Source organism: Lactuca sativa, chromosome 1, assembly GCF_002870075.4.
Source record: "Lactuca sativa cultivar Salinas chromosome 1, Lsat_Salinas_v11, whole genome shotgun sequence".
Lineage (NCBI taxonomy): Eukaryota > Viridiplantae > Streptophyta > Magnoliopsida > Asterales > Asteraceae > Lactuca > Lactuca sativa.
Genome location: NC_056623.2, coordinates 196,972,223 through 196,997,471, shown reverse-complemented (window position 1 = coordinate 196,997,471; position 25,249 = coordinate 196,972,223). Strand labels below are relative to the sequence as shown.

The window sequence follows — 25,249 nt, the reverse complement described above, 5'->3', positions numbered from 1 at the left end:
AAACATAAAAACAATAAACATGGACAGTATTTCGGGTGCGATCATACCAGCACTAATGCACCGGATCCCATCAGAACTCCGCAGTTAAGCGTGCTTGGGCGAGAGTAGTACTAGGATGGGTGACCCCCTGGGAAGTCCTCGTGTTGCACCCCCCCTTTTTTGTTGTCCGTTTGCGTTTTTTTAGATTTTACGTGCGGTTTTTTTTGCTTTTTTTCCTTTTTTTCTTGCTATTTCTATGCTCGGGTGCCCTCCGGTTCATGGTTGATGCTTTTTGTATTTTTGGAACGGAGCCGATCGGTCACGTGGGTCCCACGCCCCGCGTACCAAAACAAAGGAGGTTCTGCGTCTTGTAACACATAAAAACAATAAACATGGATACTATTTCGGGTGCGATCATACCAGCACTAATGCACCGGATCCCATCAGAACTCCGCAGTTAAGCGTGCTTGGGCGAGAGTAGTACTAGGATGGGTGACCCCCTGGGAAGTCCTCGTGTTGCACCCCCCCTTTTTCGTTGTCCGTTTGCGTTTTTTTAGATTTTACGTGCGGTTTTTTTTTTTGCTTTTTTTCCTTTCTTTCTTGCTATTTCTATGCTCGGGTGCCCTCCGGTTCATGGTTGATGCTTTTCGTATTTTTGGAACGGAGCCGATCGGTCACGTGGGTCCCACGCCCCGCGTACCAAAACAAAGGAGGTTCTGCGTCTTGTAACACATAAAAACAATAAACATGCATAGTATTTCGGGTGCGATCATACCAGCACTAATGCACCGTATCCCATCAGAATTCCGCAGTTAAGCGTGCTTGGGCCAGAGTAGTACTAGGATGGGTGACCCCCTGGGAAGTCCTCGTGTTGAACCCCCCCCTTTTTCGTTGTCCGTTTGCGTTTTTTTAGATTTTACGTGCGGTTTTTTTTGCTTTTTTTCCGTTCTTTCTTGCTATTTCTATGCTCGGGTGCCCTCCGGTTCATGGTTGATGCTTTTCGTATTTTTGGAACGGAGCCGATCGGTCACGTGGGTCCCACGCCCCGCGTACCAAAACAAAGGAGGTTCTGCGTCTAGTAACACATAAAAACAATAAACATGGATAGTATTTCGGGTGCGATCATACCAGCACTAATGCACCGGATCCCATCAGAACTCCGCAGTTAAGCGTGCTTGGGCGAGAGTAGTACTAGGATGGGTGACCCCCTGGCAAGTCCTCGTGTTGCACCCCCCTTTTTCGTTGTCCGTTTGCGTTTTTTTTAGATTTTACGTGCGGTTTTTTTGCTTTTTTTCCTTTCTTTCTTGCTATTTCTATGCTCAGGTGCCCTCCGGTTCATGGTTGATGCTTTTCGTATTTTTGGAACGGAGCCGATCGGTCACGTGGGTCCCACGCCCCGCGTACCAAAACAAAGGAGGTTCTGCGTCTTGTAACACATAAAAACAATAAACATGGATAGTATTTCGGGTGCGATCATACCAGCACTAATGCACCGGATCCCATCAGAACTGCGCAGTTAAGCGTGCTTGGGTGAGAGTAGTACTAGGATGGGTGACCCCTTGGGAAGTCCTCGTGTTGCACCCCCCCTTTATCGTTGTCCGTTTGCGTTTTTTTAGATTTTACGTGCGGTTTTTTTTGCTTTTTTTCCTTTCTTTCTTGCTATTTTTATGCTCGGGTGCCCTCCGGTTCATGGTTGATGCTTTTCGTATTTTTGGAACGGAGCCGATCGGTTACGTGGGTCCCACGCCCCGCGTACCAAAACAAAGGAGGTTCTGCGTCTTGTAACACATAAAAACAATAAACATGGTTAGTATTTCGGGTGTGATCATACCAGCACTAATGCACCGGATCCCATCAGAACTCCGCAGTTAAGCGTGCTTGGGCGAGAGTAGTACTAGGATGGGTGACCCCCTGGGAAGTCCTCGTGTTGAACCCCCCCTTTTTCGTTGTCCGTTTGCGTTTTTTTAGATTTTACGTGCGGTTTTTTTTGCTTTTTTTCCTTTCTTTCTTGCTATTTCTATGCTCGGGTGCCCTCCGGTTCATGGTTGATGCTTTTCGTATTTTTGGAACGGAGCCGATCGGTCACGTGGGTCCCACGCCCCGCGTACCAAAACAAAGGAGGTTCTGCGTCTAGTAACACATAAAAACAATAAACATGGATAGTATTTCGGGTGCGATCATACCAGCACTAATGCACCGGATCCCATCAGAACTCCGCAGTTAAGCGTGCTTGGGCGAGAGTAGTACTAGGATGGGTGACCCCCTGGCAAGTCCTCGTGTTGCACCCCCCTTTTTCGTTGTCCGTTTGCGTTTTTTTTAGATTTTACGTGCGGTTTTTTTGCTTTTTTTCCTTTCTTTCTTGCTATTTCTATGCTCGGGTGCCCTCCGGTTCATGGTTGATGCTTTTCGTATTTTTGGAACGGAGCCGATCAGTCACGTGGGTCCCACGCCCCGCGTACCAAAACAAAGGAGGTTCTGCGTCTTGTAACACATAAAAACAATAAACATGGATAGTATTTCGGGTGCGATCATACCAGCACTAATGCACCGGATCCCATCAGAACTCCGCAGTTAAGCGTGCTTGGGTGAGAGTAGTACTAGGATGGGTGACCCCTTAGGAAGTCCTCGTGTTGCACCCCCCTTTATCGTTGTCCGTTTGCGTTTTTTTAGATTTTACGTGCGGTTTTTTTTGCTTTTTTTCCTTTCTTTCTTGCTATTTTTATGCTCGGGTGCCCTCCGGTTCATGGTTGATGCTTTTCGTATTTTTGGAACGGAGCCGATCGGTTACGTGGGTCCCACGCCCCGCGTACCAAAACAAAGGAGGTTCTGCGTCTTGTAACACATAAAAACAATAAACATGGATAGTATTTCGGGTGCGATCATACCAGCACTAATGCACCGGATCCCATCAGAACTGCGCAGTTAAGCGTGCTTGGGTGAGAGTAGTACTAGGATGGGTGACCCCTTGGGAAGTCCTCGTGTTGCACCCCCCCTTTATCGTTGTCCGTTTGCGTTTTTTTAGATTTTACGTGCGGTTTTTTTTGCTTTTTTTCCTTTCTTTCTTGCTATTTTTATGCTCGGGTGCCCTCCGGTTCATGGTTGATGCTTTTCGTATTTTTGGAACGGAGCCGATCGGTTACGTGGGTCCCACGCCCCGCGTACCAAAACAAAGGAGGTTCTGCGTCTTGTAACACATAAAAACAATAAACATGGTTAGTATTTCGGGTGTGATCATACCAGCATTAATGCACCGGATCCCATCAGAACTCCGCAGTTAAGCGTGCTTGGGCGAGAGTAGTACTAGGATGGGTGACCCCCTGGGAAGTCCTCGTGTTGAACCCCCCCTTTTTCGTTGTCCGTTTGCGTTTTTTTAGATTTTACGTGCGGTTTTTTTTTGCTTTTTTTCCTTTCTTTCTTGCTATTTCTATGCTCGGGTGCCCTCCGGTTCATGGTTGATGCTTTTCGTATTTTTGGAACGGAGCCGATCGGTCACGTGGGTCCCACGCCCCGCGTACCAAAACAAAGGAGGTTCTGCGTCTAGTAACACATAAAAACAATAAACATGGATAGTATTTCGGGTGCGATCATACCAGCACTAATGCACCGGATCCCATCAGAACTCCGCAGTTAAGCGTGCTTGGGCGAGAGTAGTACTAGGATGGGTGACCCCCTGGCAAGTCCTCGTGTTGCACCCCCCTTTTTCGTTGTCCGTTTGCGTTTTTTTTAGATTTTACGTGCGGTTTTTTTGCTTTTTTTCCTTTCTTTCTTGCTATTTCTATGCTCGGGTGCCCTCCGGTTCATGGTTGATGCTTTTCGTATTTTTGGAACGGAGCCGATCAGTCACGTGGGTCCCACGCCCCGCGTACCAAAACAAAGGAGGTTCTGCGTCTTGTAACACATAAAAACAATAAACATGGATAGTATTTCGGGTGCGATCATACCAGCACTAATGCACCGGATCCCATCAGAACTCCGCAGTTAAGCGTGCTTGGGTGAGAGTAGTACTAGGATGGGTGACCCCTTAGGAAGTCCTCGTGTTGCACCCCCCTTTATCGTTGTCCGTTTGCGTTTTTTTAGATTTTACGTGCGGTTTTTTTTGCTTTTTTTCCTTTCTTTCTTGCTATTTTTATGCTCGGGTGCCCTCCGGTTCATGGTTGATGCTTTTCGTATTTTTGGAACGGAGCCGATCGGTTACGTGGGTCCCACGCCCCGCGTACCAAAACAAAGGAGGTTCTGCGTCTTGTAACACATAAAAACAATAAACATGGTTAGTATTTCGGGTGCGATCATACCAGCACTAATGCACCGGATCCCATCAGAACTCCGCAGTTAAGCGTGCTTGGGCGAGAGTAGTACTAGGATGGGTGACCCCCTGGGAAGTCCTCGTGTTGCACCCCCCTTTTTCGTTGTCCGTTTGCGTTTTTTTAGATTTTACGTGCGGTTTTTTTTGCTTTTTTTCCTTTCTTTCTTGCTATTTCTATGCTCGGGTGCCCTCCGGTTCATGGTTGATGCTTTTCGTATTTTTGGAACGGAGCCGATCGGTCACGTGGGTCCCACGCCCCGCGTACCAAAACAAAGGAGGTTCTGCGTCTTGTAACACATAAAAACAATAAACATGGATAGTATTTCGGGTGCGATCATACCAGCACTAATGCACCGGATCCCATCAGAACTCCGCAGTTAAGCGTGCTTGGGCGAGAGTAGTACTAGGATGGGTGACCCCCTGGGAAGTCCTCGTGTTGCACCCCCCCTTTTTCGTTGTCCGTTTGCGTTTTTTTAGATTTTACGTGCGGTTTTTTTTTGCTTTTTTTCCTTTCTTTCTTGCTATTTCTATGCTCGGGTGCCCTCCGGTACATGGTTGATGCTTTTCGTATTTTTGGAACGGAGCCGATCGGTCACGTGGGTCCCACGCCCCGCGTACCAAAACAAAGGAGGTTCTGCGTCTTGTAACACATAAAAACAATAAACATGGACAGTATTTCGGGTGCGATCATACCAGCACTAATGCACCGGATCCCATCAGAACTCCGCAGTTAAGCGTGCTTGGGCGAGAGTAGTACTAGGATGGGTGACCCCCTGGGAAGTCCTTGTGTTGCACCCCCCCCTTTTTCGTTGTCCGTTTGCGTTTTTTTAGATTTTACGTGCGGTTTTTTTTGCTTTTTTTCCTTTCTTTCTTGCTATTTCTATGCTCGGGTGCCCTCCGGTTCATGGTTGATGCTTTTTGTATTTTTGGAACGGAGCCGATCGGTCACGTGGGTCCCACGCCCCGCGTACCAAAACAAAGGAGGTTCTGCGTCTTGTAACACATAAAAACAATAAACATGGGTACTATTTCGGGTGCGATCATACCAGCACTAATGCACCGGATCCCATCAGAACTCCGCAGTTAAGCGTGCTTGGGCGAGAGTAGTACTAGGATGGGTGACCCCCTGGGAAGTCCTCGTGTTGCACCCCCCCTTTTTCGTTGTCCGTTTGCGTTTTTTTAGATTTTACGTGCGGTTTTTTTTTTTGCTTTTTTTCCTTTCTTTCTTGCTATTTCTATGCTCGGGTGCCCTCCGGTTCATGGTTGATGCTTTTCGTATTTTTGGAACGGAGCCGATCGGTCACGTGGGTCCCACGCCCCGCGTACCAAAACAAAGGAGGTTCTGCGTCTTGTAACACATAAAAACAATAAACATGGATAGTATTTCGGGTGCGATCATACGAGCACTAATGCACCGTATCCCATCAGAACTCCGCAGTTAAGCGTGCTTGGGCCAGAGTAGTACTAGGATGGGTGACCCCCTGGAAGTCCTCGTGTTGAACCCCCCCTTTTTCGTTGTCCGTTTGCGTTTTTTTAGATTTTACGTGCGGTTTTTTTTTGCTTTTTTTCCTTTCTTTCTTGCTATTTCTATGCTCGGGTGCCCTCCGGTTCATGGTTGATGCTTTTCGTATTTTTGGAACGGAGCCGATCGGTCACGTGGGTCCCACGCCCAGCGTACCAAAACAAAGGAGGTTCTGCGTCTAGTAACACATAAAAACAATAAACATGGATAGTATTTCGGGTGCGATCATACCAGCACTAATGCACCGGATCCCATCAGAACTCCGCAGTTAAGCGTGCTTGGGCGAGAGTAGTACTAGGATGGGTGACCCCCTGGGAAGTCCTCGTGTTGCACCCCCCTTTTTCGTTGTCCGTTTGCGTTTTTTTAGATTTTACGTGCGGTTTTTTTTGCTTTTTTTCCTTTCTTTCTTGCTATTTCTATGCTCGGGTGCCCTCCGGTTCATGGTTGATGCTTTTCGTATTTTTGGAACGGAGCCGATCGGTCACGTGGGTCCCACGCCCCGCGTACCAAAACAAATGAGGTTCTGCGTCTTGTAACACATAAAAACAATAAACATGGATAGTATTTCGGGTGCGATCATACCAGCACTAATGCACCAGATCCCATCAGAACTCCGCAGTTAAGCGTGCTTGGGCGAGAGTAGTACTAGGATGGGTGACCCCCTGGGAAGTCCTCGTGTTGCACCCCCGTTTTTCGTTGTCCGTTTGCGTTTTTTTAGATTTTACGTGCGGTTTTTTTTTGCTTTTTTTCCTTTCTTTCTTGCTATTTCTATGCTCGGGTGCCCTCCGGTACATGGTTGATGCTTTTCGTATTTTTGGAACGGAGCCGATCGGTCACGTGGGTCCCACGCCCCGCGTACCAAAACAAAGGAGGTTCTGCGTCTTGTAACACATAAAAACAATAAACATGGACAGTATTTCGGGTGCGATCATACCAGCACTAATGCATCGGATCCCATCAGAACTCCGCAGTTAAGCGTGCTTGGGCGAGAGTAGTACTAGGATGGGTGACCCCCTGGGAAGTCCTCGTGTTGCACCCCCCCCTTTTTCGTTGTCCGTTTGCGTTTTTTTAGATTTTACGTGCGGTTTTTTTTGCTTTTTTTCCTTTCTTTCTTGCTATTTCTATGCTCGGGTGCCCTCCGATTCATGGTTGATGCTTTTTGTGTTTTTGGAACGGAGCCGATCGGTCACGTGGGTCCCACGCCCCGCGTACCAAAACAAAGGAGGTTCTGCGTCTTGTAACACATAAAAACAATAAACATGGATACTATTTCGGGTGCGATCATACCAGCACTAATGCACCGGATCCCATCAGAACTCCGCAGTTAAGCGTGCTTGGGCGAGAGTAGTACTAGGATGGGTGACCCCCTGGGAAGTCCTCGTGTTGCACCCCCCCTTTTTCGTTGTCCGTTTGCGTTTTTTTAGATTTTACGTGCGGTTTTTTTTTTGCTTTTTTTCCTTTCTTTCTTGCTATTTCTATGCTCGGGTGCCCTCCGGTTCATGGTTGATGCTTTTCGTATTTTTGGAACGGAGCCGATCGGTCACGTGGGTCCCACGCCCCGCGTACCAAAACAAAGGAGGTTCTGCGTCTAGTAACACATAAAAACAATAAACATGGATAGTATTTCGGGTGCGATCATACCAGCACTAATGCACCGTATCCCATCAGAACTCCGCAGTTAAGCGTGCTTGGGCCAGAGTAGTACTAGGATGGGTGACCCCCTGGGAAGTCCTCGTGTTGAACCCCCCCTTTTTCGTTGTCCGTTTGCGTTTTTTAGATTTTACGTGCGGTTTTTTTTGCTTTTTTTCCTTTCTTTCTTGCTATTTCTATGCTCGGGTGCCCTCCGGTTCATGGTTGATGCTTTTCGTATTTTTGGAACGGAGCCGATCGGTCACGTGGGTCCCACGCCCCGCGTACCAAAACAAAGGAGGTTCTGCGTCTAGTAACACATAAAAACAATAAACATGGATAGTATTTCGGGTGCGATCATACCAGCACTAATGCACCGGATCCCATCAGAACTCCGCAGTTAAGCGTGCTTGGGCGAGAGTAGTACTAGGATGGATGACCCCCTGGGAAGTCCTCGTGTTGCACCCCCCTTTTTCGTTGTCCGTTTGCGTTTTTTTAGATTTTACGTGCGGTTTTTTTTGCTTTTTTTCCTTTCTTTCTTGCTATTTCTATGCTCGGGTGCCCTCCGGTTCATGGTTGATGCTTTTCGTATTTTTGGAACGGAGCCGATCGGTCACGTGGGTCCCACGCCCCGCGTACCAAAACAAAGGAGGTTCTGCGTCTTGTAACACATAAAAACAATAAATATGGATACTATTTCGGGTGCGATCATACCAGCACTAATGCACCGGATCCCATCAGAACTCCGCAGTTAAGCATGCTTGGGCGAGAGTAGTACTAGGATGGGTGACCCCCTGGGAAGTCCTCGTGTTGCACCCCCCCTTTTTCGTTGTCCGTTTGCGTTTTTTTAGATTTTACGTGCGGTTTTTTTTTTGCTTTTTTTCCTTTCTTTCTTGCTATTTCTATGCTCGGGTGCCCTCCGGTTCATGGTTGATGCTTTTCGTATTTTTGGAACGGAGCCGATCGGTCACGTGGGTCCCACGCCCCGCGTACCAAAACAAAGGAGGTTCTGCGTCTTGTAACACATAAAAACAATAAACATGGATAGTATTTCGGGTGCGATCATACCAGCACTAATGCACCGTATCCCATCAGAACTCCGCAGTTAAGCGTGCTTGGCCAGAGTAGTACTAGGATGGGTGACCCCCTGGGAAGTCCTCGTGTTGAACCCCCCCTTTTTCGTTGTCCGTTTGCGTTTTTTTAGATTTTACGTGCGGTTTTTTTTGCTTTTTTTCCTTTCTTTCTTGCTATTTCTATGCTCGGGTGCCCTCCGGTTCATGGTTGATGCTTTTCGTATTTTTGGAACGGAGCCGATCGGTCACGTGGGTCCCACGCCCCGCGTACCAAAACAAAGGAGGTTCTGCGTCTTGTAACACATAAAAACAATAAACATGGATAGTATTTCGGGTGCGATCATACCAGCACTAATGCACCGGATCCCATCAGAACTCCGCAGATAAGCGTGCTTGGGCGAGAGTAGTACTAGGATGGGTGACCCCCTGGGAAGTCCTCGTGTTGCACCCCCCCTTTTTCGTTGTCCGTTTGCGTTTTTTTAGATTTTACGTGCGGTTTTTTTTTTGCTTTTTTTCCTTTCTTTCTTGCTATTTCTATGCTCGGGTGCCCTCCGGTTCATGGTTGATGCTTTTCGTATTTTTGGAACGGAGCCGATCGGTCACGTGGGTCCCACGCCCCGCGTACCAAAACAAATGAGGTTCTGCGTCTTATAACACATAAAAACAATAAACATGGATAGTATTTCGGGTGCGATCATACCAGCACTAATGCACCAGATCCCATCAGAACTCCGCAGTTAAGCGTGCTTGGGCGAGAGTAGTACTAGGATGGGTGACCCCCTGGGAAGTCCTCGTGTTGCACCCCCGTTTTTCGTTGTCCGTTTGCGTTTTTTTAGATTTTACGTGCGGTTTTTTTTTGCTTTTTTTCCTTTCTTTCTTGCTATTTCTATGCTCGGGTGCCCTCCGGTACATGGTTGATGCTTTTCGTATTTTTGGAACGGAGCCGATCGGTCACGTGGGTCCCACGCCCCGCGTACCAAAACAAAGGAGGTTCTGCGTCTTGTAACACATAAAAACAATAAACATGGACAGTATTTCGGGTGCGATCATACCAGCACTAATGCACCGGATCCCATCAGAACTCCGCAGTTAAGCGTGCTTGGGCGAGAGTAGTACTAGGATGGGTGACCCCCTGGGAAGTCCTCGTGTTGCACCCCCCCCTTTTTCGTTGTCCGTTTGCGTTTTTTTAGATTTTACGTGCGGTTTTTTTTGCTTTTTTTCCTTTCTTTCTTGCTATTTCTATGCTCGGGTGCCCTCCGATTCATGGTTGATGCTTTTTGTGTTTTTGGAACGGAGCCGATCGGTCACGTGGGTCCCACGCCCCGCGTACCAAAACAAAGGAGGTTCTGCGTCTTGTAACACATAAAAACAATAAACATGGATACTATTTCGGGTGCGATCATACCAGCACTAATGCACCGGATCCCATCAGAACTCCGCAGTTAAGCGTGCTTGGGCGAGAGTAGTACTAGGATGGGTGACCCCCTGGGAAGTCCTCGTGTTGCACCCCCCCTTTTTCGTTGTCCGTTTGCGTTTTTTTAGATTTTACGAGCGGTTTTTTTTTTGCTTTTTTTCCTTTCTTTCTTGCTATTTCTATGCTCGGGTGCCCTCCGGTTCATGGTTGATGCTTTTCGTATTTTTGGAACGGAGCCGATCGGTCACGTGGGTCCCACGCCCCGCGTACCAAAACAAAGGAGGTTCTGCGTCTAGTAACACATAAAAACAATAAACATGGATAGTATTTCGGGTGCGATCATACCAGCACTAATGCACCGTATCCCATCAGAACTCCGCAGTTAAGCGTGCTTGGGCCAGAGTAGTACTAGGATGGGTGACCCCCTGGGAAGTCCTCGTGTTGAACCCCCCCTTTTTCGTTGTCCGTTTGCGTTTTTTAGATTTTACGTGCGGTTTTTTTTGCTTTTTTTCCTTTCTTTCTTGCTATTTCTATGCTCGGGTGCCCTCCGGTTCATGGTTGATGCTTTTCGTATTTTTGGAACGGAGCCGATCGGTCACGTGGGTCCCACGCCCCGCGTACCAAAACAAAGGAGGTTCTGCGTCTAGTAACACATAAAAACAATAAACATGGATAGTATTTCGGGTGCGATCATACCAGCACTAATGCACCGGATCCCATCAGAACTCCGCAGTTAAGCGTGCTTGGGCGAGAGTAGTACTAGGATGGATGACCCCCTGGGAAGTCCTCGTGTTGCACCCCCCTTTTTCGTTGTCCGTTTGCGTTTTTTTAGATTTTACGTGCGGTTTTTTTTGCTTTTTTTCCTTTCTTTCTTGCTATTTCTATGCTCGGGTGCCCTCCGGTTCATGGTTGATGCTTTTCGTATTTTTGGAACGGAGCCGATCGGTCACGTGGGTCCCACGCCCCGCGTACCAAAACAAAGGAGGTTCTGCGTCTTGTAACACATAAAAACAATAAATATGGATACTATTTCGGGTGCGATCATACCAGCACTAATGCACCGGATCCCATCAGAACTCCGCAGTTAAGCATGCTTGGGCGAGAGTAGTACTAGGATGGGTGACCCCCTGGGAAGTCCTCGTGTTGCACCCCCCCTTTTTCGTTGTCCGTTTGCGTTTTTTTAGATTTTACGTGCGGTTTTTTTTTTGCTTTTTTTCCTTTCTTTCTTGCTATTTCTATGCTCGGGTGCCCTCCGGTTCATGGTTGATGCTTTTCGTATTTTTGGAACGGAGCCGATCGGTCACGTGGGTCCCACGCCCCGCGTACCAAAACAAAGGAGGTTCTGCGTCTTGTAACACATAAAAACAATAAACATGGATAGTATTTCGGGTGCGATCATACCAGCACTAATGCACCGTATCCCATCAGAACTCCGCAGTTAAGCGTGCTTGGCCAGAGTAGTACTAGGATGGGTGACCCCCTGGGAAGTCCTCGTGTTGAACCCCCCCTTTTTCGTTGTCCGTTTGCGTTTTTTTAGATTTTACGTGCGGTTTTTTTTGCTTTTTTTCCTTTCTTTCTTGCTATTTCTATGCTCGGGTGCCCTCCGGTTCATGGTTGATGCTTTTCGTATTTTTGGAACGGAGCCGATCGGTCACGTGGGTCCCACGCCCCGCGTACCAAAACAAAGGAGGTTCTGCGTCTTGTAACACATAAAAACAATAAACATGGATAGTATTTCGGGTGCGATCATACCAGCACTAATGCACCGGATCCCATCAGAACTCCGCAGATAAGCGTGCTTGGGCGAGAGTAGTACTAGGATGGGTGACCCCCTGGGAAGTCCTCGTGTTGCACCCCCCCTTTTTCGTTGTCCGTTTGCGTTTTTTTAGATTTTACGTGCGGTTTTTTTTTTGCTTTTTTTCCTTTCTTTCTTGCTATTTCTATGCTCGGGTGCCCTCCGGTTCATGGTTGATGCTTTTCGTATTTTTGGAACGGAGCCGATCGGTCACGTGGGTCCCACGCCCCGCGTACCAAAACAAAGGAGTTTCTGCGTCTAGTAACACATAAAAACAATAAACATGGATAGTATTTCGGGTGCGATCATACCAGCACTAATGCACCGTATCACGTCAGAACTCCGCAGTTAAGCGTGCTTGGGCCAGAGTAGTACTAGGATGGGTGACCCCCTGGGAAGTCCTCGTGTTGAACCCCCCCTTTTTCGTTGTCCGTTTGCGTTTTTTTAGATTTTACGTGCGGTTTTTTTTGCTTTTTTTCCTTTCTTTCTTGCTATTTCTATGCTCGGGTGCCCTCCGGTTCATGGTTGATGCTTTTCGTATTTTTGGAACGGAGCCGATCGGTCACGTGGGTCCCACGCCCCGCGTACCAAAACAAAGGAGGTTCTGCGTCTAGTAACACATAAAAACAATAAACATGGATAGTATTTCGGGTGCGATCATACCAGCACTAATGCACCGGATCCCATCAGAACTCCGCAGTTAAGCGTGCTTGGGCGAGAGTAGTACTAGGATGGATGACCCCCTGGGAAGTCCTCGTGTTGCACCCCCCTTTTTCGTTGTCCGTTTGCGTTTTTTTAGATTTTACGTGCGGTTTTTTTTGCTTTTTTTCCTTTCTTTCTTGCTATTTCTATGCTCGGGTGCCCTCCGGTTCATGGTTGATGCTTTTCGTATTTTTGGAACGGAGCCGATCGGTCACGTGGGTCCCACGCCCCGCGTACCAAAACAAAGGAGGTTCTGCGTCTTGTAACACATAAAAACAATAAATATGGATACTATTTCGGGTGCGATCATACCAGCACTAATGCACCGGATCCCATCAGAACTCCGCAGTTAAGCATGCTTGGGCGAGAGTAGTACTAGGATGGGTGACCCCCTGGGAAGTCCTCGTGTTGCACCCCCCCTTTTTCGTTGTCCGTTTGCGTTTTTTTAGATTTTACGTGCGGTTTTTTTTTTGCTTTTTTTCCTTTCTTTCTTGCTATTTCTATGCTCGGGTGCCCTCCGGTTCATGGTTGATGCTTTTCGTATTTTTGGAACGGAGCCGATCGGTCACGTGGGTCCCACGCCCCGCGTACCAAAACAAAGGAGGTTCTGCGTCTTGTAACACATAAAAACAATAAACATGGATAGTATTTCGGGTGCGATCATACCAGCACTAATGCACCGTATCCCATCAGAACTCCGCAGTTAAGCGTGCTTGGCCAGAGTAGTACTAGGATGGGTGACCCCCTGGGAAGTCCTCGTGTTGAACCCCCCCTTTTTCGTTGTCCGTTTGCGTTTTTTTAGATTTTACGTGCGGTTTTTTTTGCTTTTTTTCCTTTCTTTCTTGCTATTTCTATGCTCGGGTGCCCTCCGGTTCATGGTTGATGCTTTTCGTATTTTTGGAACGGAGCCGATCGGTCACGTGGGTCCCACGCCCCGCGTACCAAAACAAAGGAGGTTCTGCGTCTTGTAACACATAAAAACAATAAACATGGATAGTATTTCGGGTGCGATCATACCAGCACTAATGCACCGGATCCCATCAGAACTCCGCAGATAAGCGTGCTTGGGCGAGAGTAGTACTAGGATGGGTGACCCCCTGGGAAGTCCTCGTGTTGCACCCCCCTTTTTCGTTGTCCGTTTGCGTTTTTTTAGATTTTACGTGCGGTTTTTTTTGCTTTTTTTCCTTTCTTTCTTGCTATTTCTATGCTCGGGTGCCCTCCGGTTCATGGTTGATGCTTTTCGTATTTTTGGAACGGAGCCGATCGGTCACGTGGGTCCCACGCCCCGCGTACCAAAACAAAGGAGGTTCTGCGTCTAGTAACACATAAAAACAATAAACATGGATAGTATTTCGGGTGCGATCATACCAGCACTAATGCACCGGATCCCATCAGAACTCCGCAGTTAAGCGTGCTTGGGCGAGAGTAGTACTAGGATGGGTGACCCCCTGGCAAGTCCTCGTGTTGCACCCCCCTTTTTCGTTGTCCGTTTGCGTTTTTTTTAGATTTTACGTGCGGTTTTTTTGCTTTTTTTCCTTTCTTTCTTGCTATTTCTATGCTCAGGTGCCCTCCGGTTCATGGTTGATGCTTTTCGTATTTTTGGAACGGAGCCGATCGGTCACGTGGGTCCCACGCCCCGCGTACCAAAACAAAGGAGGTTCTGCGTCTTGTAACACATAAAAACAATAAACATGGATAGTATTTCGGGTGCGATCATACCAGCACTAATGCACCGGATCCCATCAGAACTCCGCAGTTAAGCGTGCTTGGGTGAGAGTAGTACTAGGATGGGTGACCCCTTGGGAAGTCCTCGTGTTGCACCCCCCCTTTATCGTTGTCCGTTTGCGTTTTTTTAGATTTTACGTGCGGTTTTTTTTGCTTTTTTTCCTTTCTTTCTTGCTATTTTTATGCTCGGGTGCCCTCCGGTTCATGGTTGATGCTTTTCGTATTTTTGGAACGGAGCCGATCGGTTACGTGGGTCCCACGCCCCGCGTACCAAAACAAAGGAGGTTCTGCGTCTTGTAACACATAAAAACAATAAACATGGTTAGTATTTCGGGTGCGATCATACCAGCACTAATGCACCGGATCCCATCAGAACTCCGCAGTTAAGCGTGCTTGGGCGAGAGTAGTACTAGGATGGGTGACCCCCTGGGAAGTCCTCGTGTTGAACCCCCCCTTTTTCGTTGTCCGTTTGCGTTTTTTTAGATTTTACGTGCGGTTTTTTTTTTCCTTTTTTTCCTTTCTTTCTTGCTATTTCTATGCTCGGGTGCCCTCCGGTTCATGGTTGATGCTTTTCGTATTTTTGGAACGAAGCCGATCGGTCACGTGGGTCCCACGCCCCGCGTACCAAAACAAAGGAGGTTCTGCGTCTAGTAACACATAAAAACAATAAACATGGATAGTATTTCGGGTGCGATCATACCAGCACTAATGCACCGGATCCCATCAGAACTCCGCAGTTAAGCGTGCTTGGGCGAGAGTAGTACTAGGATGGGTGACCCCCTGGCAAGTCCTCGTGTTGCACCCCCCTTTTTCGTTGTCCGTTTGCGTTTTTTTTAGATTTTACGTGCGGTTTTTTTGCTTTTTTTCCTTTCTTTCTTGCTATTTCTATGCTCGGGTGCCCTCCGGTTCATGGTTGATGCTTTTCGTATTTTTGGAACGGAGCCGATCAGTCACGTGGGTCCCACGCCCCGCGTACCAAAACAAAGGAGGTTCTGCGTCTTGTAACACATAAAAACAATAAACATGGATAGTATTTCGGGTGCGATCATACCAGCACTAATGCACCGGATCCCATCAGAACTCCGCAGTTAAGCGTGCTTGGGTGAGAGTAGTACTAGGATGGGTGACCCCTTAGGAAGTCCTCGTGTTGCACCCCCCTTTATCGTTGTCCGTTTGCGTTTTTTTAGATTTTACGTGCGGTTTTTTTTGCTTTTTTTCCTTTCTTTCTTGCTATTTTTATGCTCGGGTGCCCTCCGGTTCATGGTTGATGCTTTTCGTATTTTTGGAACGGAGCCGATCGGTTACGTGGGTCCCACGCCCCGCGTACCAAAACAAAGGAGGTTCTGCGTCTTGTAACACATAAAAACAATAAACATGGTTAGTATTTCGGGTGCGATCATACCAGCACTAATGCACCGGATCCCATCAGAACTCCGCAGATAAGCGTGCTTGGGCGAGAGTAGTACTAGGATGGGTGACCCCCTGGGAAGTCCTCGTGTTGCACCCCCCTTTTTCGTTGTCCGTTTGCGTTTTTTTAGATTTTACGTGCGGTTTTTTTTGCTTTTTTTCCTTTCTTTCTTGCTATTTCTATGCTCGGGTGCCCTCCGGTTCATGGTTGATGCTTTTCGTATTTTTGGAACGGAGCCGATCGGTCACGTGGGTCCCACGCCCCGCGTACCAAAACAAAGGAGGTTCTGCGTCTTGTAACACATAAAAACAATAAACATGGATAGTATTTCGGGTGCGATCATACCAGCACTAATGCACCGGATCCCATCAGAACTCCGCAGTTAAGCGTGCTTGGGCGAGAGTAGTACTAGGATGGGTGACCCCCTGGGAAGTCCTCGTGTTGCACCCCCCCTTTTTCGTTGTCCGTTTGCGTTTTTTTAGATTTTACGTGCGGTTTTTTTTTGCTTTTTTTCCTTTCTTTCTTGCTATTTCTATGCTCGGGTGCCCTCCGGTTCATGGTTGATGCTTTTTGTGTTTTTGGAACGGAGCCGATCGGTCACGTGGGTCCCACGCCCCGCGTACCAAAACAAAGGAGGTTCTGCGTCTTGTAACACATAAAAACAATAAACATGGACAGTATTTCGGGTGCGATCATACCAGCACTAATGCACCGGATCCCATCAGAACTCCGCAGTTAAGCGTGCTTGGGCGAGAGTAGTACTAGGATGGGTGACCCCCTGGGAAGTCCTCGTGTTGCACCCCCCCCTTTTTCGTTGTCCGTTTGCGTTTTTTTAGATTTTACGTGCGATTTTTTTTGCTTTTTTTCCTTTCTTTCTTGCTATTTCTATGCTCGGGTGCCCTCCGGTTCATGGTTGATGCTTTTTGTATTTTTGGAACGGAGCCGATCGGTCACGTGGGTCCCACGCCCCGCGTACCAAAACAAAGGAGGTTCTGCGTCTTGTAACACATAAAAACAATAAACATGGGTACTATTTCGGGTGCGATCATACCAGCACTAATGCACCGGATCCCATCAGAACTCCGCAGTTAAGCGTGCTTGGGCGAGAGTAGTACTAGGATGGGTGACCCCCTGGGAAGTCCTCGTGTTGCACTCCCCCTTTTTCGTTGTCCGTTTGCGTTTTTTTAGATTTTACGTGCGGTTTTTTTTTTTGCTTTTTTTCCTTTCTTTCTTGCTATTTCTATGCTCGGGTGCCCTCCGGTTCATGGTTGATGCTTTTCGTATTTTTGGAACGGAGCCGATCGGTCACGTGGGTCCCACGCCCCGCGTACCAAAACAAAGGAGGTTCTGCGTCTTGTAACACATAAAAACAATAAACATGGATAGTATTTCGGGTGCGATCATACGAGCACTAATGCACCGTATCCCATCAGAACTCCGCAGTTAAGCGTGCTTGGGCCAGAGTAGTACTAGGATGGGTGACCCCCTGGAAGTCCTCGTGTTGAACCCCCCCTTTTTCGTTGTCCGTTTGCGTTTTTTTAGATTTTACGTGCGGTTTTTTTTGCTTTTTTTCCTTTCTTTCTTGCTATTTCTATGCTCGGGTGCCCTCCGGTTCATGGTTGATGCTTTTCGTATTTTTGGAACGGAGCCGATCGGTCACGTGGGTCCCACGCCCCGCGTACCAAAACAAAGGAGGTTCTGCGTCTAGTAACACATAAAAACAATAAACATGGATAGTATTTCGGGTGCGATCATACCAGCACTAATGCACCGGATCCCATCAGAACTCCGCAGTTAAGCGTGCTTGGGCGAGAGTAGTACTAGGATGGGTGACCCCCTGGGAAGTCCTCGTGTTGCACCCCCCTTTTTCGTTGTCCGTTTGCGTTTTTTTAGATTTTACGTGCGGTTTTTTTTGCTTTTTTTCCTTTCTTTCTTGCTATTTCTATGCTCGGGTGCCCTCCGGTTCATGGTTGATGCTTTTCGTATTTTTGGAACGGAGCCGATCGGTCACGTGGGTCCCACGCCCCGCGTACCAAAACAAAGGAGGTTCTGCGTCTTGTAACACATAAAAACAATAAACATGGATAGTATTTCGGGTGCGATCATACCAGCACTAATGCACCGGATCCCATCAGAACTCCGCAGTTAAGCGTGCTTGGGCGAGAGTAGTACTAGGATGGGTGACCCCCTGGGAAGTCCTCGTGTTGCACCCCCGTTTTTCGTTGTCCGTTTGCGTTTTTTTAGATTTTACGTGCGGTTTTTTTTTGCTTTTTTTCCTTTCTTTCTTGCTATTTCTATGCTCGGGTGCCCTCCGGTACATGGTTGATGCTTTTCGTATTTTTGAAACGGAGCCGATCGGTCACGTGGGTCCCACGCCCCGCGTACCAAAACAAAGGAGGTTCTGCGTCTTGTAACACATAAAAACAATAAACATGGACAGTATTTCGGGTGCGATCATACGAGCACTAATGCACCGGATCCCATCAGAACTCCGCAGTTAAGCGTGCTTGGGCGAGAGTAGTACTAGGATGGGTGACCCCCTGGGAAGTCCTCGTGTTGCACCCCCCCCTTTTTCGTTGTCCGTTTGCGTTTTTTTAGATTTTACGTGCGGTTTTTTTTGCTTTTTTTCCTTTCTTTCTTGCTATTTCTATGCTCGGGTGCCCTCCGGTTCATGGTTGATGCTTTTTGTGTTTTTGGAACGGAGCCGATCGGTCACGTGGGTCCCACGCCCCGCGTACCAAAACAAAGGAGGTTCTGCGTCTTGTAACACATAAAAACAATAAACATGGATACTATTTCGGGTGCGATCATACCAGCACTAATGCACCGGATCCCATCAGAACTCCGCAGTTAAGCGTGCTTGGGCGAGAGTAGTACTAGGATGGGTGACCCCCTGGGAAGTCCTCGTGTTGCACCCCCCCTTTTTCGTTGTCCGTTTGCGTTTTTTTAGATTTTACGTGCGGTTTTTTTTTTGCTTTTTTTCCTTTCTTTCTTGCTATTTCTATGCTCGGGTGCCCTCCGGTTCATGGTTGATGCTTTTCGTATTTTTGGAACGGAGCCGATCGGTCACGTGGGTCCCACGCCCCGCGTACCAAAACAAAGGAGGTTCTGCGTCTAGTAACACATAAAAACAATAAACATGGATAGTATTTCGGGTGCGATCATACCAGCACTAATGCACCGTATCCCATCAGAACTCCGCAGTTAAGCGTGCTTGGGCCAGAGTAGTACTAGGATGGGTGACCCCCTGGGAAGTCCTCGTGTTGAACCCCCCCTTTTTCGTTGTCCGTTTGCGTTTTTTTAGATTTTACGTGCGGTTTTTTTTTGCTTTTTTTCCTTTCTTTCTTGCTATTTCTATGCTCGGGTGCCCTCCGGTTCATGGTTGATGCTTTTCGTATTTTTGGAACGGAGCCGATCGGTCACGTGGGTCCCACGCCCCGCGTACCAAAACAAAGGAGGTTCTGCGTCTAGTAACACATAAAAACAATAAACATGGATAGTATTTCGGGTGCGATCATACCAGCACTAATGCACCGGATCCCATCAGAACTCCGCAGTTAAGCGTGCTTGGGCGAGAGTAGTACTAGGATGGATGACCCCCTGGGAAGTCCTCGTGTTGCACCCCCCTTTTTCGTTGTCCGTTTGCGTTTTTTTAGATTTTACGTGCGGTTTTTTTTGCTTTTTTTCCTTTCTTTCTTGCTATTTCTATGCTCGGGTGCCCTCCGGTTCATGGTTGATGCTTTTCGTATTTTTGGAACGGAGCCGATCGGTCACGTGGGTCCCACGCCCCGCGTACCAAAACAAAGGAGGTTCTGCGTCTTGTAACACATAAAAACAATAAATATGGATACTATTTCGGGTGCGATCATACCAGCACTAATGCACCGGATCCCATCAGAACTCCGCAGTTAAGCATGCTTGGGCGAGAGTAGTACTAGGATGGGTGACCCCCTGGGAAGTCCTCGTGTTGCACCCCCCCTTTTTCGTTGTCCGTTTGCGTTTTTTTAGATTTTACGTGCGGTTTTTTTTTGCTTTTTTTCCTTTCTTTCTTGCTATTTCTATGCTCGGGTGCCCTCCGGTTCATGGTTGATGCTTTTCGTATTTTTGGAACGGAGCCGATCGGTCACGTGGGTCCCACGCCCCGCGTACCAAAACAAAGGAGGTTCTGCGTCTTGTAACACATAAAAACAATAAACATGGATAGTATTTCGGGTGCGATCATACCAGCACTAATGCACCGTATCCCATCAGAACTCCGCAGTTAAGCGTGCTTGGCCAGAGTAGTACTAGGATGGGTGACCCCCTGGGAAGTCCTCGTGTTGAACCCCCCCTTTTTCGTTGTCCGTTTGCGTTTTTTTAGATTTTACGTGCGGTTTTTTTTGCTTTTTTTCCTTTCTTTCTTGCTATTTCTATGCTCGGGTGCCCTCCGGTTCATGGTTGATGCTTTTCGTATTTTTGGAACGGAGCCGATCGGTCACGTGGGTCCCACGCCCCGCGTACCAAAACAAAGGAGGTTCTGCGTCTTGTAACACATAAAAACAATAAACATGGATAGTATTTCGGGTGCGATCATACCAGCACTAATGCACCGGATCCCATCAGAACTCCGCAGATAAGCGTGCTTGGGCGAGAGTAGTACTAGGATGGGTGACCCCCTGGGAAGTCCTCGTGTTGCACCCCCCTTTTTCGTTGTCCGTTTGCGTTTTTTTAGATTTTACGTGCGGTTTTTTTTGCTTTTTTTCCTTTCTTTCTTGCTATTTCTATGCTCGGGTGCCCTCCGGTTCATGGTTGATGCTTTTCGTATTTTTGGAACGGAGCCGATCGGTCACGTGGGTCCCACGCCCCGCGTACCAAAACAAAGGAGGTTCTGCGTCTTGTAACACATAAAAACAATAAACATGGATAGTATTTCGGGTGCGATCATACCAGCACTAATGCACCGGATCCCATCAGAACTCCGCAGTTAAGCGTGCTTGGGCGAGAGTAGTACTAGGATGGGTGACCCCCTGGGAAGTCCTCGTGTTGCACCCCCGTTTTTCGTTGTCCGTTTGCGTTTTTTTAGATTTTACGTGCGGTTTTTTTTTGCTTTTTTTCCTTTCTTTCTTGCTATTTCTTTGCTCGGGTGCCCTCCGGTACATGGTTGATGCTTTTCGTATTTTTGGAACGGAGCCGATCGGTCACGTGGGTCCCACGCCCCGCGTACCAAAACAAAGGAGGTTCTGCGTCTTGTAACACATAAAAACAATAAACATGGACAGTATTTCGGGTGCGATCATACCAGCACTAATGCACCGGATCCCATCAGAACTCCGCAGTTAAGCGTGCCTGGGCGAGAGTAGTACTAGGATGGGTGACCCCCTGGGAAGTCCTCGTGTTGCACCCCCCCTTTTTCGTTGTCCGTTTGCGTTTTTTTAGATTTTACGTGCGGTTTTTTTTTTGCTTTTTTTCCTTTCTTTCTTGCTATTTCTATGCTCGGGTGCCCTCCGGTTCATGGTTGATGCTTTTCGTATTTTTGGAACGGAGCCGATCGGTCACGTGGGTCCCACGCCCCGCGTACCAAAACAAAGGAGGTTCTGCGTCTTGTAACACATAAAAACAATAAACATGGATAGTATTTCGGGTGCGATCATACCAGCACTAATGCACCGTATCCCATCAGAACTCTGCAGTTAAGCGTGCTTGGCCAGAGTAGTACTAGGATGGGTGACCCCCTGGGAAGTCCTCGTGTTGAACCCCCCCTTTTTCGTTGTCCGTTTGCGTTTTTTTAGATTTTACGTGCGGTTTTTTTTTGCTTTTTTTCCTTTCTTTCTTGCTATTTCTATGCTCGGGTGCCCTCCGGTTCATGGTTGATGCTTTTCGTATTTTTGGAACGGAGCCGATCGGTCACGTGGGTCCCACGCCCCGCGTACCAAAACAAAGGAGGTTCTGCGTCTAGTAACACATAAAAACAATAAACATGGATAGTATTTCGGGTGCGATCATACCAGCACTAATGCACCGGATCCCATCAGAACTCCGCAGTTAAGCGTGCTTGGGCGAGAGTAGTACTAGGATGGGTGACCCCCTGGGAAGTCCTGGTGTTGCACCCCCCTTTTTCGTTGTCCGTTTGCGTTTTTTTAGATTTTACGTGCGGTTTTTTTTGCTTTTTTTCCTTTCTTTCTTGCTATTTCTATGCTCGGGTGCCCTCCGGTTCATGGTTGATGCTTTTCGTATTTTTGGAACGGAGCCGATCGGTCACGTGGGTCCCACGCCCCGCGTACCAAAACAAAGGAGGTTCTGCGTCTTGTAACACATAAAAACAATAAACATGGATACTATTTCGGGTGCGATCATACCAGCACTAATGCACCGGATCCCATCAGAACTCCGCAGTTAAGCGTGCTTGGGCGAGAGTAGTACTAGGATGGGTGACCCCCTGGGAAGTCCTCGTGTTGCACCCCCGTTTTTCGTTGTCCGTTTGCGTTTTTTTAGATTTTACGTGCGGTTTTTTTTTGCTTTTTTTCCTTTCTTTCTTGCTATTTCTATGCTCGGGTGCCCTCCGGTACATGGTTGATGCTTTTCGTATTTTTGGAACGGAGCCGATCGGTCACGTGGGTCCCACGCCCCGCGTACCAAAACAAAGGAGGTTATGCGTCTTGTAACACATAAAAACAATAAACATGGACAGTATTTCGGGTGCGATCATACCAGCACTAATGCACCGGATCCCATCAAAACTCCGCAGTTAAGCGTGCTTGGGCGAGAGTAGTACTAGGATGGGTGACCCCCTGGGAAGTCCTCGTGTTGCACCCCCCCCCCCCCCCCCCCTTTTTCGTTGTCCGTTTGCGTTTTTTTAGATTTTACGTGCGGTTTTTTTTGCTTTTTTTCCTTTCTTTCTTGCTATTTCTATGCTCGGGTGCCCTCTGGTTCATGGTTGATGCTTTTCGTATTTTTGGAACGGAGCCGATCGGTCACGTGGGTCCCACGCCCCGCGTACCAAAACAAAGGAGGTTCTGCGTCTTGTAACACATAAAAACAATAAACATGGATAGTATTTCGGGTGCGATCATACCAGCACTAATGCACCGTATCCCATCAGAACTCCGCAGTTAAGCGTGCTTGGGCCAGAGTAGTACTAGGATGGGTGACCCCCTGGGAAGTCCTCGTGTTGAACCCCCCCTTTTTCGTTGTCCGTTTGCGTTTTTTTAGATTTTACGTGCGGTTTTTTTTGCTTTTTTTCCTTTCTTTCTTGCTATTTCTATGCTCGGGTGCCCTCCGGTTCATGGTTGATGCTTTTCGTATTTTTGGAACGGAGCCGATCGGTCACGTGGGTCCCACGCCCCGCGTACCAAAACAAAGGAGGTTCTGCGTCTAGTAACACATAAAAACAATAAACATGGATAGTATTTCGGGTGCGATCATACCAGCACTAATGCACCGGATCCCATCAGAACTCCGCAGTTAAGCGTGCTTGGGCGAGAGTAGTACTAGGATGGGTGACCCCCTGGGAAGTCCTCGTGTTGCACCCCCCTTTTTCGTTGTCCGTTTGCGTTTTTTTAGATTTTACGTGCGGTTTTTTTTGCTTTTTTTCCTTTCTTTCTTGCTATTTCTATGCTCGGGTGCCCTCCGGTTCATGGTTGATGCTTTTCGTATTTTTGGAACGGAGCCGATCGGTCACGTGGGTCCCACGCCCCGCGTACCAAAACAAAGGAGGTTCTGCGTCTTGTAACACATAAAAACAATAAACATGGATACTATTTCGGGTGCGATCATACCAGCACTAATGCACCGGATCCCATCAGAACTCCGCAGTTAAGCATGCTTGGGCGAGAGTAGTACTAGGATGGGTGACCCCCTGGGAAGTCCTCGTGTTGCACCCCCCCTTTTTCGTTGTCTGTTTGCGTTTTTTTAGATTTTACGTGCGGTTTTTTTTTGCTTTTTTTCCTTTCTTTCTTTCTATTTCTATGCTCGGGTGCCCTCCGGTTCATGGTTGATGCTTTTCGTATTTTTGGAACGGAGCCGATCGGTCACGTGGTTCCACGCCCTGCGTACCAAAACAAAGGAGGTTCTGCGTCTTGTAACACATAAAAACAATAAACATGGTTAGTATTTCGGGTGCGATCATACCAGCACTAATGCACCGGATCCCATCAGAACTCCGCAGTTAAGCGTGCCTGGGCGAGAGTAGTACTAGGATGGGTGACCCCCTGGGAAGTCCTCGTGTTGCACCCCCGTTTTTCGTTGTCCGTTTGCGTTTTTTTAGATTTTACGTGCGGTTTTTTTTGCTTTTTTGTCCTTTCTTTCTTGCTATTTCTATGCTCGGGTGCCCTCCGGTTCATGGTTGATGCTTTTCGTATTTTTGGAACGGAGCCGATCGGTCACGTGGGTCCCACGCCCCGCGTACCAAAACAAAGGAGGTTCTGCGTCTTGTAACACATAAAAACAATAAACATGGATAGGATTTCGGGTGCGATCATACCAGCAGTAATGCACCGGATCCCATCAGAACTCCGCAGTTAAGCGTGCTTGGGCGAGAGTAGTACTAGGATGGGTGACCCCCTGGCAAGTCCTCGTGTTGCACCCCCCTTTTTCGTTGTCCGTTTGCGTTTTTTTAGATTTTACGTGCGGTTTTTTTTGCTTTTTTTTCCTTTCTTTCTTGCTATTTCTATGCTCGGGTGCCCTTCGGTACATGGTTGATGCTTTTCGTATTTTTGGAACGGAGCCGATCGGTCACGTGGGTCCCACGCCCCGCGTACCAAAACAAAGGAGGTTCTGCGTCTTGTAACACATAAAAACAATAAACATGGATAGTATTTCGGGTGCGATCATACCAGCACTAATGCACCGGATCCCATCAGAACTCCACAGTGAAGCGTGCTTGGGCGAGAGTAGTACTAGGATGGGTGACCCCCTGGCAAGTCCTCGTGTTGCACCCCCCCTTTTTCGTTGTCCGTTTGCGTTTTTTTAGATTTTACGTGCGGTTTTTTTTTTGCTTTTTTTCCTTTCTTTCTTGCTATTTCTATGCTCGGGTGCCCTCCGGTTCATGGTTGATGCTTTTCGTATTTTTGGAACGGAGCCGATCGGTCACGTGGGTCCCACGCCCCGCGTACCAAAACAAAGGAGGTTCTGCGTCTTGTAACACATAAAAACAATAAACATGGATAGTATTTCGGGTGCGATCATACCAGCACTAATGCACCGTATCCCATCAGAACTCCGCAGTTAAGCGTGCTTGGGCCAGAGTAGTACTAGGATGGGTGACCCCCTGGGAAGTCCTCGTGTTGAACCCCCCCTTTTTCGTTGTCCGTTTGCGTTTTTTTAGATTTTACGTGCGGTTTTTTTTGCTTTTTTTCCTTTCTTTCTTGCTATTTCTATGCTCGGGTGCCCTCCGGTTCATGGTTGATGCTTTTCGTATTTTTGGAACGGAGCCGATCGGTCACGTGGGTCCCACGCCCCGCGTACCAAAACAAAGGAGGTTCTGCGTCTAGTAACACATAAAAACAATAAACATGGATAGTATTTCGGGTGCGATCATACCAGCACTAATGCACCGGATCCCATCAGAACTCCGCAGTTAAGCGTGCTTGGGCGAGAGTAGTACTAGGATGGGTGACCCCCTGGGAAGTCCTCGTGTTGCACCCCCCTTTTTCGTTGTCCGTTTGCGTTTTTTTAGATTTTACGTGCGGTTTTTTTTGCTTTTTTTCCTTTCTTTCTTGCTAT

At 47.8% G+C, this 25,249-nt stretch overlaps 69 non-coding genes and 3 pseudogenes across 69 annotated transcripts; all 72 read left to right on the top strand.

Moving 5' to 3' along the window:
• The first annotated feature begins 33 nt into the window (after nt 1–33).
• LOC128131865 (5S ribosomal RNA) lies at nt 34–152 on the top strand. Its single transcript, XR_008229782.1, has one exon. It is a non-coding gene; the product is annotated as a 5S ribosomal RNA (ribosomal RNA).
• Nucleotides 153–385: 233 nt separating this feature from the next.
• On the top strand, nt 386–504 carry LOC128131864 (5S ribosomal RNA). Its single transcript, XR_008229781.1, has one exon. It is a non-coding gene; the product is annotated as a 5S ribosomal RNA (ribosomal RNA).
• A 236-nt stretch (nt 505–740) lies between these two features.
• LOC128131181 (5S ribosomal RNA) lies at nt 741–859 on the top strand. The gene has a single exon (XR_008229112.1). It is a non-coding gene; the product is annotated as a 5S ribosomal RNA (ribosomal RNA).
• Nucleotides 860–1,093: 234 nt separating this feature from the next.
• Nucleotides 1,094–1,212, top strand: LOC128130746 (5S ribosomal RNA). Its single transcript, XR_008228669.1, has one exon. It is a non-coding gene; the product is annotated as a 5S ribosomal RNA (ribosomal RNA).
• A 232-nt stretch (nt 1,213–1,444) lies between these two features.
• Nucleotides 1,445–1,563, top strand: LOC128130996 (5S ribosomal RNA). The gene has a single exon (XR_008228923.1). It is a non-coding gene; the product is annotated as a 5S ribosomal RNA (ribosomal RNA).
• A 233-nt stretch (nt 1,564–1,796) lies between these two features.
• On the top strand, nt 1,797–1,915 carry LOC128130821 (5S ribosomal RNA). The gene has a single exon (XR_008228743.1). It is a non-coding gene; the product is annotated as a 5S ribosomal RNA (ribosomal RNA).
• A 233-nt stretch (nt 1,916–2,148) lies between these two features.
• Nucleotides 2,149–2,267, top strand: LOC128130745 (5S ribosomal RNA). The gene has a single exon (XR_008228668.1). It is a non-coding gene; the product is annotated as a 5S ribosomal RNA (ribosomal RNA).
• A 232-nt stretch (nt 2,268–2,499) lies between these two features.
• LOC128130772 (5S ribosomal RNA) lies at nt 2,500–2,618 on the top strand. Its single transcript, XR_008228695.1, has one exon. It is a non-coding gene; the product is annotated as a 5S ribosomal RNA (ribosomal RNA).
• A 232-nt stretch (nt 2,619–2,850) lies between these two features.
• On the top strand, nt 2,851–2,969 carry LOC128130995 (5S ribosomal RNA). Its single transcript, XR_008228922.1, has one exon. It is a non-coding gene; the product is annotated as a 5S ribosomal RNA (ribosomal RNA).
• A 233-nt stretch (nt 2,970–3,202) lies between these two features.
• Nucleotides 3,203–3,321, top strand: LOC128130913 (5S ribosomal RNA). Its single transcript, XR_008228836.1, has one exon. It is a non-coding gene; the product is annotated as a 5S ribosomal RNA (ribosomal RNA).
• Nucleotides 3,322–3,555: 234 nt separating this feature from the next.
• Nucleotides 3,556–3,674, top strand: LOC128130743 (5S ribosomal RNA). The gene has a single exon (XR_008228666.1). It is a non-coding gene; the product is annotated as a 5S ribosomal RNA (ribosomal RNA).
• Nucleotides 3,675–3,906: 232 nt separating this feature from the next.
• Nucleotides 3,907–4,025, top strand: LOC128130771 (5S ribosomal RNA). Its single transcript, XR_008228694.1, has one exon. It is a non-coding gene; the product is annotated as a 5S ribosomal RNA (ribosomal RNA).
• A 232-nt stretch (nt 4,026–4,257) lies between these two features.
• On the top strand, nt 4,258–4,376 carry LOC128131863 (5S ribosomal RNA). Its single transcript, XR_008229780.1, has one exon. It is a non-coding gene; the product is annotated as a 5S ribosomal RNA (ribosomal RNA).
• Nucleotides 4,377–4,608: 232 nt separating this feature from the next.
• On the top strand, nt 4,609–4,727 carry LOC128131862 (5S ribosomal RNA). The gene has a single exon (XR_008229779.1). It is a non-coding gene; the product is annotated as a 5S ribosomal RNA (ribosomal RNA).
• Nucleotides 4,728–4,961: 234 nt separating this feature from the next.
• Nucleotides 4,962–5,080, top strand: LOC128130106 (5S ribosomal RNA). The gene has a single exon (XR_008228029.1). It is a non-coding gene; the product is annotated as a 5S ribosomal RNA (ribosomal RNA).
• Nucleotides 5,081–5,314: 234 nt separating this feature from the next.
• On the top strand, nt 5,315–5,433 carry LOC128131861 (5S ribosomal RNA). Its single transcript, XR_008229778.1, has one exon. It is a non-coding gene; the product is annotated as a 5S ribosomal RNA (ribosomal RNA).
• Nucleotides 5,434–5,669: 236 nt separating this feature from the next.
• Nucleotides 5,670–5,787, top strand: LOC128131197 (5S ribosomal RNA; annotated as a pseudogene).
• Nucleotides 5,788–6,021: 234 nt separating this feature from the next.
• On the top strand, nt 6,022–6,140 carry LOC128131860 (5S ribosomal RNA). The gene has a single exon (XR_008229777.1). It is a non-coding gene; the product is annotated as a 5S ribosomal RNA (ribosomal RNA).
• Nucleotides 6,141–6,372: 232 nt separating this feature from the next.
• On the top strand, nt 6,373–6,491 carry LOC128130354 (5S ribosomal RNA). Its single transcript, XR_008228278.1, has one exon. It is a non-coding gene; the product is annotated as a 5S ribosomal RNA (ribosomal RNA).
• Nucleotides 6,492–6,724: 233 nt separating this feature from the next.
• LOC128130385 (5S ribosomal RNA) lies at nt 6,725–6,843 on the top strand. The gene has a single exon (XR_008228310.1). It is a non-coding gene; the product is annotated as a 5S ribosomal RNA (ribosomal RNA).
• Nucleotides 6,844–7,077: 234 nt separating this feature from the next.
• LOC128131859 (5S ribosomal RNA) lies at nt 7,078–7,196 on the top strand. The gene has a single exon (XR_008229776.1). It is a non-coding gene; the product is annotated as a 5S ribosomal RNA (ribosomal RNA).
• A 235-nt stretch (nt 7,197–7,431) lies between these two features.
• Nucleotides 7,432–7,550, top strand: LOC128131151 (5S ribosomal RNA). The gene has a single exon (XR_008229082.1). It is a non-coding gene; the product is annotated as a 5S ribosomal RNA (ribosomal RNA).
• Nucleotides 7,551–7,782: 232 nt separating this feature from the next.
• Nucleotides 7,783–7,901, top strand: LOC128130333 (5S ribosomal RNA). Its single transcript, XR_008228257.1, has one exon. It is a non-coding gene; the product is annotated as a 5S ribosomal RNA (ribosomal RNA).
• A 232-nt stretch (nt 7,902–8,133) lies between these two features.
• On the top strand, nt 8,134–8,252 carry LOC128130435 (5S ribosomal RNA). The gene has a single exon (XR_008228360.1). It is a non-coding gene; the product is annotated as a 5S ribosomal RNA (ribosomal RNA).
• Nucleotides 8,253–8,487: 235 nt separating this feature from the next.
• On the top strand, nt 8,488–8,605 carry LOC128131193 (5S ribosomal RNA). Its single transcript, XR_008229124.1, has one exon. It is a non-coding gene; the product is annotated as a 5S ribosomal RNA (ribosomal RNA).
• A 233-nt stretch (nt 8,606–8,838) lies between these two features.
• Nucleotides 8,839–8,957, top strand: LOC128130360 (5S ribosomal RNA). The gene has a single exon (XR_008228284.1). It is a non-coding gene; the product is annotated as a 5S ribosomal RNA (ribosomal RNA).
• A 235-nt stretch (nt 8,958–9,192) lies between these two features.
• LOC128130353 (5S ribosomal RNA) lies at nt 9,193–9,311 on the top strand. The gene has a single exon (XR_008228277.1). It is a non-coding gene; the product is annotated as a 5S ribosomal RNA (ribosomal RNA).
• A 233-nt stretch (nt 9,312–9,544) lies between these two features.
• On the top strand, nt 9,545–9,663 carry LOC128131857 (5S ribosomal RNA). Its single transcript, XR_008229774.1, has one exon. It is a non-coding gene; the product is annotated as a 5S ribosomal RNA (ribosomal RNA).
• A 234-nt stretch (nt 9,664–9,897) lies between these two features.
• LOC128131855 (5S ribosomal RNA) lies at nt 9,898–10,016 on the top strand. Its single transcript, XR_008229773.1, has one exon. It is a non-coding gene; the product is annotated as a 5S ribosomal RNA (ribosomal RNA).
• A 235-nt stretch (nt 10,017–10,251) lies between these two features.
• On the top strand, nt 10,252–10,370 carry LOC128131150 (5S ribosomal RNA). Its single transcript, XR_008229081.1, has one exon. It is a non-coding gene; the product is annotated as a 5S ribosomal RNA (ribosomal RNA).
• A 232-nt stretch (nt 10,371–10,602) lies between these two features.
• On the top strand, nt 10,603–10,721 carry LOC128130332 (5S ribosomal RNA). The gene has a single exon (XR_008228256.1). It is a non-coding gene; the product is annotated as a 5S ribosomal RNA (ribosomal RNA).
• Nucleotides 10,722–10,953: 232 nt separating this feature from the next.
• On the top strand, nt 10,954–11,072 carry LOC128130434 (5S ribosomal RNA). The gene has a single exon (XR_008228359.1). It is a non-coding gene; the product is annotated as a 5S ribosomal RNA (ribosomal RNA).
• Nucleotides 11,073–11,307: 235 nt separating this feature from the next.
• On the top strand, nt 11,308–11,425 carry LOC128131191 (5S ribosomal RNA). Its single transcript, XR_008229122.1, has one exon. It is a non-coding gene; the product is annotated as a 5S ribosomal RNA (ribosomal RNA).
• Nucleotides 11,426–11,658: 233 nt separating this feature from the next.
• Nucleotides 11,659–11,777, top strand: LOC128130359 (5S ribosomal RNA). The gene has a single exon (XR_008228283.1). It is a non-coding gene; the product is annotated as a 5S ribosomal RNA (ribosomal RNA).
• Nucleotides 11,778–12,012: 235 nt separating this feature from the next.
• LOC128131184 (5S ribosomal RNA) lies at nt 12,013–12,131 on the top strand. Its single transcript, XR_008229116.1, has one exon. It is a non-coding gene; the product is annotated as a 5S ribosomal RNA (ribosomal RNA).
• A 233-nt stretch (nt 12,132–12,364) lies between these two features.
• On the top strand, nt 12,365–12,483 carry LOC128130331 (5S ribosomal RNA). Its single transcript, XR_008228255.1, has one exon. It is a non-coding gene; the product is annotated as a 5S ribosomal RNA (ribosomal RNA).
• A 232-nt stretch (nt 12,484–12,715) lies between these two features.
• Nucleotides 12,716–12,834, top strand: LOC128130433 (5S ribosomal RNA). The gene has a single exon (XR_008228358.1). It is a non-coding gene; the product is annotated as a 5S ribosomal RNA (ribosomal RNA).
• A 235-nt stretch (nt 12,835–13,069) lies between these two features.
• On the top strand, nt 13,070–13,187 carry LOC128131190 (5S ribosomal RNA). Its single transcript, XR_008229121.1, has one exon. It is a non-coding gene; the product is annotated as a 5S ribosomal RNA (ribosomal RNA).
• Nucleotides 13,188–13,420: 233 nt separating this feature from the next.
• LOC128130357 (5S ribosomal RNA) lies at nt 13,421–13,539 on the top strand. Its single transcript, XR_008228281.1, has one exon. It is a non-coding gene; the product is annotated as a 5S ribosomal RNA (ribosomal RNA).
• A 232-nt stretch (nt 13,540–13,771) lies between these two features.
• LOC128130742 (5S ribosomal RNA) lies at nt 13,772–13,890 on the top strand. Its single transcript, XR_008228665.1, has one exon. It is a non-coding gene; the product is annotated as a 5S ribosomal RNA (ribosomal RNA).
• Nucleotides 13,891–14,122: 232 nt separating this feature from the next.
• On the top strand, nt 14,123–14,241 carry LOC128130471 (5S ribosomal RNA). The gene has a single exon (XR_008228396.1). It is a non-coding gene; the product is annotated as a 5S ribosomal RNA (ribosomal RNA).
• Nucleotides 14,242–14,474: 233 nt separating this feature from the next.
• On the top strand, nt 14,475–14,593 carry LOC128130734 (5S ribosomal RNA). The gene has a single exon (XR_008228657.1). It is a non-coding gene; the product is annotated as a 5S ribosomal RNA (ribosomal RNA).
• A 235-nt stretch (nt 14,594–14,828) lies between these two features.
• LOC128130741 (5S ribosomal RNA) lies at nt 14,829–14,947 on the top strand. Its single transcript, XR_008228664.1, has one exon. It is a non-coding gene; the product is annotated as a 5S ribosomal RNA (ribosomal RNA).
• Nucleotides 14,948–15,179: 232 nt separating this feature from the next.
• Nucleotides 15,180–15,298, top strand: LOC128130770 (5S ribosomal RNA). Its single transcript, XR_008228693.1, has one exon. It is a non-coding gene; the product is annotated as a 5S ribosomal RNA (ribosomal RNA).
• A 232-nt stretch (nt 15,299–15,530) lies between these two features.
• Nucleotides 15,531–15,649, top strand: LOC128130356 (5S ribosomal RNA). The gene has a single exon (XR_008228280.1). It is a non-coding gene; the product is annotated as a 5S ribosomal RNA (ribosomal RNA).
• Nucleotides 15,650–15,881: 232 nt separating this feature from the next.
• LOC128131854 (5S ribosomal RNA) lies at nt 15,882–16,000 on the top strand. Its single transcript, XR_008229772.1, has one exon. It is a non-coding gene; the product is annotated as a 5S ribosomal RNA (ribosomal RNA).
• A 234-nt stretch (nt 16,001–16,234) lies between these two features.
• Nucleotides 16,235–16,353, top strand: LOC128131853 (5S ribosomal RNA). Its single transcript, XR_008229771.1, has one exon. It is a non-coding gene; the product is annotated as a 5S ribosomal RNA (ribosomal RNA).
• A 234-nt stretch (nt 16,354–16,587) lies between these two features.
• On the top strand, nt 16,588–16,706 carry LOC128129663 (5S ribosomal RNA). The gene has a single exon (XR_008227584.1). It is a non-coding gene; the product is annotated as a 5S ribosomal RNA (ribosomal RNA).
• Nucleotides 16,707–16,942: 236 nt separating this feature from the next.
• On the top strand, nt 16,943–17,060 carry LOC128131196 (5S ribosomal RNA; annotated as a pseudogene).
• Nucleotides 17,061–17,293: 233 nt separating this feature from the next.
• LOC128131852 (5S ribosomal RNA) lies at nt 17,294–17,412 on the top strand. Its single transcript, XR_008229770.1, has one exon. It is a non-coding gene; the product is annotated as a 5S ribosomal RNA (ribosomal RNA).
• Nucleotides 17,413–17,644: 232 nt separating this feature from the next.
• Nucleotides 17,645–17,763, top strand: LOC128131851 (5S ribosomal RNA). The gene has a single exon (XR_008229769.1). It is a non-coding gene; the product is annotated as a 5S ribosomal RNA (ribosomal RNA).
• A 233-nt stretch (nt 17,764–17,996) lies between these two features.
• LOC128130647 (5S ribosomal RNA) lies at nt 17,997–18,115 on the top strand. The gene has a single exon (XR_008228570.1). It is a non-coding gene; the product is annotated as a 5S ribosomal RNA (ribosomal RNA).
• A 234-nt stretch (nt 18,116–18,349) lies between these two features.
• Nucleotides 18,350–18,468, top strand: LOC128131850 (5S ribosomal RNA). The gene has a single exon (XR_008229768.1). It is a non-coding gene; the product is annotated as a 5S ribosomal RNA (ribosomal RNA).
• A 235-nt stretch (nt 18,469–18,703) lies between these two features.
• Nucleotides 18,704–18,822, top strand: LOC128131149 (5S ribosomal RNA). The gene has a single exon (XR_008229080.1). It is a non-coding gene; the product is annotated as a 5S ribosomal RNA (ribosomal RNA).
• Nucleotides 18,823–19,056: 234 nt separating this feature from the next.
• LOC128130329 (5S ribosomal RNA) lies at nt 19,057–19,175 on the top strand. Its single transcript, XR_008228253.1, has one exon. It is a non-coding gene; the product is annotated as a 5S ribosomal RNA (ribosomal RNA).
• A 232-nt stretch (nt 19,176–19,407) lies between these two features.
• Nucleotides 19,408–19,526, top strand: LOC128130432 (5S ribosomal RNA). Its single transcript, XR_008228357.1, has one exon. It is a non-coding gene; the product is annotated as a 5S ribosomal RNA (ribosomal RNA).
• Nucleotides 19,527–19,760: 234 nt separating this feature from the next.
• Nucleotides 19,761–19,878, top strand: LOC128131189 (5S ribosomal RNA). The gene has a single exon (XR_008229120.1). It is a non-coding gene; the product is annotated as a 5S ribosomal RNA (ribosomal RNA).
• Nucleotides 19,879–20,111: 233 nt separating this feature from the next.
• Nucleotides 20,112–20,230, top strand: LOC128130355 (5S ribosomal RNA). The gene has a single exon (XR_008228279.1). It is a non-coding gene; the product is annotated as a 5S ribosomal RNA (ribosomal RNA).
• A 232-nt stretch (nt 20,231–20,462) lies between these two features.
• On the top strand, nt 20,463–20,581 carry LOC128131849 (5S ribosomal RNA). Its single transcript, XR_008229767.1, has one exon. It is a non-coding gene; the product is annotated as a 5S ribosomal RNA (ribosomal RNA).
• Nucleotides 20,582–20,814: 233 nt separating this feature from the next.
• On the top strand, nt 20,815–20,933 carry LOC128129763 (5S ribosomal RNA). The gene has a single exon (XR_008227686.1). It is a non-coding gene; the product is annotated as a 5S ribosomal RNA (ribosomal RNA).
• A 235-nt stretch (nt 20,934–21,168) lies between these two features.
• On the top strand, nt 21,169–21,286 carry LOC128131198 (5S ribosomal RNA; annotated as a pseudogene).
• A 234-nt stretch (nt 21,287–21,520) lies between these two features.
• On the top strand, nt 21,521–21,639 carry LOC128130562 (5S ribosomal RNA). Its single transcript, XR_008228486.1, has one exon. It is a non-coding gene; the product is annotated as a 5S ribosomal RNA (ribosomal RNA).
• A 232-nt stretch (nt 21,640–21,871) lies between these two features.
• LOC128131848 (5S ribosomal RNA) lies at nt 21,872–21,990 on the top strand. The gene has a single exon (XR_008229766.1). It is a non-coding gene; the product is annotated as a 5S ribosomal RNA (ribosomal RNA).
• Nucleotides 21,991–22,223: 233 nt separating this feature from the next.
• Nucleotides 22,224–22,342, top strand: LOC128130649 (5S ribosomal RNA). Its single transcript, XR_008228572.1, has one exon. It is a non-coding gene; the product is annotated as a 5S ribosomal RNA (ribosomal RNA).
• A 245-nt stretch (nt 22,343–22,587) lies between these two features.
• Nucleotides 22,588–22,706, top strand: LOC128131148 (5S ribosomal RNA). Its single transcript, XR_008229079.1, has one exon. It is a non-coding gene; the product is annotated as a 5S ribosomal RNA (ribosomal RNA).
• Nucleotides 22,707–22,939: 233 nt separating this feature from the next.
• Nucleotides 22,940–23,058, top strand: LOC128131847 (5S ribosomal RNA). The gene has a single exon (XR_008229765.1). It is a non-coding gene; the product is annotated as a 5S ribosomal RNA (ribosomal RNA).
• A 232-nt stretch (nt 23,059–23,290) lies between these two features.
• Nucleotides 23,291–23,409, top strand: LOC128130431 (5S ribosomal RNA). Its single transcript, XR_008228356.1, has one exon. It is a non-coding gene; the product is annotated as a 5S ribosomal RNA (ribosomal RNA).
• Nucleotides 23,410–23,642: 233 nt separating this feature from the next.
• On the top strand, nt 23,643–23,761 carry LOC128129762 (5S ribosomal RNA). Its single transcript, XR_008227685.1, has one exon. It is a non-coding gene; the product is annotated as a 5S ribosomal RNA (ribosomal RNA).
• Nucleotides 23,762–23,994: 233 nt separating this feature from the next.
• On the top strand, nt 23,995–24,113 carry LOC128130940 (5S ribosomal RNA). Its single transcript, XR_008228863.1, has one exon. It is a non-coding gene; the product is annotated as a 5S ribosomal RNA (ribosomal RNA).
• Nucleotides 24,114–24,346: 233 nt separating this feature from the next.
• LOC128130993 (5S ribosomal RNA) lies at nt 24,347–24,465 on the top strand. The gene has a single exon (XR_008228920.1). It is a non-coding gene; the product is annotated as a 5S ribosomal RNA (ribosomal RNA).
• A 235-nt stretch (nt 24,466–24,700) lies between these two features.
• On the top strand, nt 24,701–24,819 carry LOC128131147 (5S ribosomal RNA). Its single transcript, XR_008229078.1, has one exon. It is a non-coding gene; the product is annotated as a 5S ribosomal RNA (ribosomal RNA).
• Nucleotides 24,820–25,052: 233 nt separating this feature from the next.
• On the top strand, nt 25,053–25,171 carry LOC128131845 (5S ribosomal RNA). The gene has a single exon (XR_008229763.1). It is a non-coding gene; the product is annotated as a 5S ribosomal RNA (ribosomal RNA).
• Nucleotides 25,172–25,249: the final 78 nt, after the last annotated feature.